Source organism: Styela clava, chromosome 2 (assembly GCF_964204865.1).
Source record: "Styela clava chromosome 2, kaStyClav1.hap1.2, whole genome shotgun sequence".
Classification (NCBI taxonomy): Eukaryota; Metazoa; Chordata; class Ascidiacea; order Stolidobranchia; family Styelidae; genus Styela; species Styela clava.
In genome coordinates this window covers 9,597,300-9,601,960 of record NC_135251.1, presented here as the reverse complement: position 1 = coordinate 9,601,960, position 4,661 = coordinate 9,597,300, and the positions used below count along the sequence as shown (strand labels likewise).

General features: G+C 34.8%; 1 non-coding gene across 1 annotated transcript; it reads left to right on the top strand.

Moving 5' to 3' along the window:
• The first annotated feature begins 3,336 nt into the window (after positions 1-3,336).
• LOC120336981 (small nucleolar RNA U3) lies at positions 3,337-3,545 on the top strand. Its single transcript, XR_005568917.2, has one exon. It is a non-coding gene; the product is annotated as a small nucleolar RNA U3 (small nucleolar RNA).
• Positions 3,546-4,661: the final 1,116 nt, after the last annotated feature.

The window sequence follows — 4,661 nt, the reverse complement described above, 5'->3', positions numbered from 1 at the left end:
TAGGTACAAACAAACAAACATGAACTTTCCGAAGAAAACAAAAAATCTAAAAATGTTGCGTTATAATAGAATCGCGTAATTTTATTATACATTACAAGAATAGCGAGACATGGAATATAGAGTTTTAAATAAAATGCTTGTAACGCACAGATAACGGTTTCTCAGATAAACTATGAAAAATTTGCAAGTTCAGGCTTTAAATTAAAGTATAAGGCCTTATTAGCAGCAGTTCGAACAACAGTTTCGACTATTGTAAAATTAAACAAAATTCATCAACTTAAACAACCTCAAAATTCTACACAAAACTTATATACTTGAAGCACATTTTTTAATAAATTTTCGCTTTTCTATTTTAATTCGAGAGCTTATAAGTATTATTTCGTTAGCTTGTTCGCTAATCTAATAAACTAATATAAATAAAAATTTTGCCTAAAGCGGACTCCGATTTCGCAATCACATATTTTCAGCAAAAATTAACCACAAACAAGTTCAGATAGAGTGAAAAAAATATAAAATTATATTACATGAACCTGGAACGTATATTTGTAAACTCTTCTCTAAAACGTATTAATATATACGTCGATCAATCCGAGCAAAGAGACAAATACAGAAAAAAGTGTGAAATATACCTTACTGAAAGTTCATATAATATAGTCTATATAATATAATCTAATAGTAGTAGTGTAATATGTTAAAACACAGCTCATGAAAGCTACCGCTCCTCCCGACTCATACTCTGTCGAAATGTAAAAAGTCTCTCGGTAAAAAATACACAGAACACCTTCGAGACCTTTCGTATTTTGAAAAATAGTGAAGAAGTGAGCGTTTGATACATTCATGACATTCACGGGTCACAGATAAAATAGTGCTTTAAAGATGCGCGTCCTATTTTTGCCAAACTTGATCTCCGTTAAATATAATCGAATAAGAACAAGGACACTTCATATCTCGCCGATACGTGAGTGTATCCATATACTGGCCGTATAGATAAACAATACGTTCAAAGCCATGACGCATCCACGCTTGAATAACACTTGAAATATAGAACAGCCCTCTTTGCGTTGCCATAGATTCCATCGTGGTACCGGGTATTTGAGATATATGTATTATTTTAATACCTGAATTCTCAAAGTTAATTCAACTACCTTTATATTTAAACGACAAAACAGATTTTATTTTAATATTTTTCATATAATAGTTAACAGATAGTGTTCATTATACGGTATTTCATAGTTCAATACAGTAAATCACTGCTTTTCACGATTGTGCCATGCCATTTAATTTTGTTTTCTTCCACCCTTGTTTGTAATGTGAAATAATTATCTGGCTTATACCCTTGTAAAAGTAAAAGCACATTATCTTTTTTAGTCTAAGCCGTTTTAAATAAAATTAAGCGTACAATACAGTATTGCAATTTTTTTTCGTGTCCTTTATGGTTCATATATGAAATCTCTTTAAGGATGCGTTTAAATTATTTGTCATACTCCAGCTCATAAATACGGACTTAATTAAATTTTGTCTTGATTTTACTCGCAGTTTTACCAGTGTGAGTGTATGTGAAACAATACAAATAAAGGCCTTTACATAATGAAAACCAAAAAAATAGCTAACTCTGCGGTTTTTGTATTATAATATGGGAATTACATGAGCACAATAATTTTTTGTCGTGATATATGCTGGTAGTCGATGTATCATGAGACTTGATTATACTCCGTTCAAACAATAAAATCGCTTTGGAAACAGAAAAAGAAAAAAGACATTTTAAAGAATAACAAAATCTGAAAATGTGATGTAACAAAAGCGTCTAGTTATTATTATATTACGACGATAGCAAAACATCGAGACTCTAAATAAAAGTACCTTTCACAGCAGTTTTTTTGAATACACTAGAAACTCAACTGACTGCTGTCTAAGCGTGATTTAGTCACTATTTTTGGTTTATATACCAAATTCAAATGATAAGAATGGTTTTGCATATTTATAATCCGTACAATAACTTTTATACCTAAAACCAAACTACAGAAATATCCTTCCAATATTGTTCATTTAAGTAATGCTGCGGAGTCTTCCGTTCGCTTATATTGCCAAATTCAGACCCTAATGCAGTGGTTCCCAACCGCCGTGCCGCGGAACATCAGTGTGCCGCGAAATGATTTTGGTGTGCCGCGAAAAGATTTCATTTTTGAATTTAGTCCAATTGATCCCAATAGACAGTTGAGAGTTTGCCTATCGACTTTAGACGGGATTTTAAAATTTGGAAAGAAGTTGAGATTAAACTAGACTGCTCAGGTATTTAATCATACTATAAGCCAAGCACTGTGAACGGTTTTTCATCGGATGGCGTCGCGAACCTTTTCTGCAACTCTTTATTTACATTCTGTGGATTAAATTAATATGTCGCTGATACTTAGATCCCAGGCTGGCTCATTGGAAGTAGCATTCGTAATCATATTTTAGCATACGACTAGTAGATATGTGTGCATCACTCGGGAAATGTGTATGTGCACGCCCAGGACAATCAACACCGAACTCAGGGGCGGACACATTTCGTAATTTGGGAGAGATGCGAACTTGAATCACCAACCAAAAAAAAAAAAACATCGCGCCGCGCCGTGTATTGGAAAGCAATAATAACCGTTCAAATTCATACTATTAAGTATTAGCATGTCATTTTAATACACATACTTCCAGTACTTAGGCCACTTTGCTTGGGCACGCAACCAGGGTGTTGCTGAACCGAACCTTGAATTCCGCGAGTATTACGCAACAGCTCTTGCGAACAAACGGAAAAGACAAGTTTGATGAGTTGTATTTTCATTCACTATTCTATACAAAAAGCGCGAAAGCATTTTTACAGTGGGTGATCCCTGTGTAAAGGCAATGATGAACGTTCCGAAGGTAATTTTACTAGCGGGAGGGAAAGAAGGTCGTCTGAGCGGTTTGTTAGCTAGATTTATGATATACGCGCTGATTATTATATAAAATGTCAAAGAGGTTTTGTACATCCTAAATTTGCATCTAAACATCTTGGTCGTTGGTTATCTCAGGAAGTGTTCTGTGATGTGTTTTTCATTTGGTGAGCCATTTTCACCTTAGCAGTAATATTTTGGAACAGGAAGTAATCTACAATTCAATTTACATAATTATAGGTTTTCTGTACTAAGCCAATAGGCTTAGCCTCTTAAATTTTACGACAAAATAAATGTGTTGTGTAGTTGGCTGAAGCCGATAATTGGTTACTGTGACAAAAAGAACAACTGTAAAGTGTATTTTAATACTACCACAAATGGGAGCATGATAACAAAAATTACAAAGCGTTTTCCAAGGCCGAACCTCAAGATCATACTTTTAGGGATCAATTCTATAGTGTGTATCTTGGCCGTTTCGTCAGCGATTTGACAGGTTCGCAACCGCGATGATGAGACAGGGCCTTTTCCCCAGAGCGTGAAATCGTTTTTACTGTGGGTAACCCCCTATGTGAAGACAGTGATGAGCGTCCTGCGGGTAATTTTACCCGCGGGTGGGGAGGCGGCGGTCTGAGCGGTATGTTAATTGTTGGCTAAGTTTTACCAGCGCTTGTCGGTAACTTATTTGATTGCTTTTTCAGCGCGATATGAACGCATAATAAGCACAAACATTGCAAATAAAAAAAGGAAACTAACTTAATTTGTATGACAGGGGTCGTGTGGGAACTCAAAAGTTTCACGCAGCGACACCTATTAATGAATCCGGTGTAATCTCTATTAGGCGAAAACTAATATTTTTGAAGGAAAAACATGTTTGGTCGAATGTTTGTCATTAACTCTCTTGTAGCGTGATCGTTCGAAATTTGTCGATTGCTATATTTTTTTTATTTCTTCTGGTATTTGACAGTTACAATAGGACCATGTGTCAGTGAAGTCGTAATGTTTAACAAAGTTACTTGACTTAAAAAAAATTGTTTGTGCTGTGTTACCAAGTTGGAATTTCCGACATAAAAAATGTTTTTTTCGGAGTTGTGATTCTTTGTACTTTAACACACTTCTCAGGTTCAACTTTACCAAACTAAACTTTTCAATATTTTGCGGCCCTCGCAAGTGAGTCGTTTGTAGAAAACATTGCCCGACCAGAAATTAGATAACGCTACTATAAATTCACAAGTAGAATTTCAAATTTCCAAATATTGGCTCTCATGTTATTATTCTATCCCCAATCAAAGAAACTTTTATCACGCCATAACGAGTAAATGAATCGGGCTATTAAGTTTACATTGAAATATTATTAATAATTTCGCTCAAGCCGACGATTTAGTAACTAACTTCGAGATCACAGTTTTTGTGTGAATGGAGCGAAAATACCACATGTGCTTGAACTATAAAAATCTTCATATTGCTACGATCTCATTTTGTAACACTCCATCGCTCTAACACAGACACAATAATTTGTCGTGAAACGCAATCGTTTGGGTAAAGCTCTGATAGATCGAAAAACATCCTTTTAGTAGAAACTAGGGAGGAAACCTCAGACAAAATATGATATTTCATATTGTAATTTATATCTGACCTAATATGAATCCATTGCATTTACTTCCTTGGGATAAAGAGTTCAAAAGGTTGATTGAATAGTCAATGAAGTGACTAACATAACCTAACAAGATTTTGATACTGCAAAGTCACAGACCT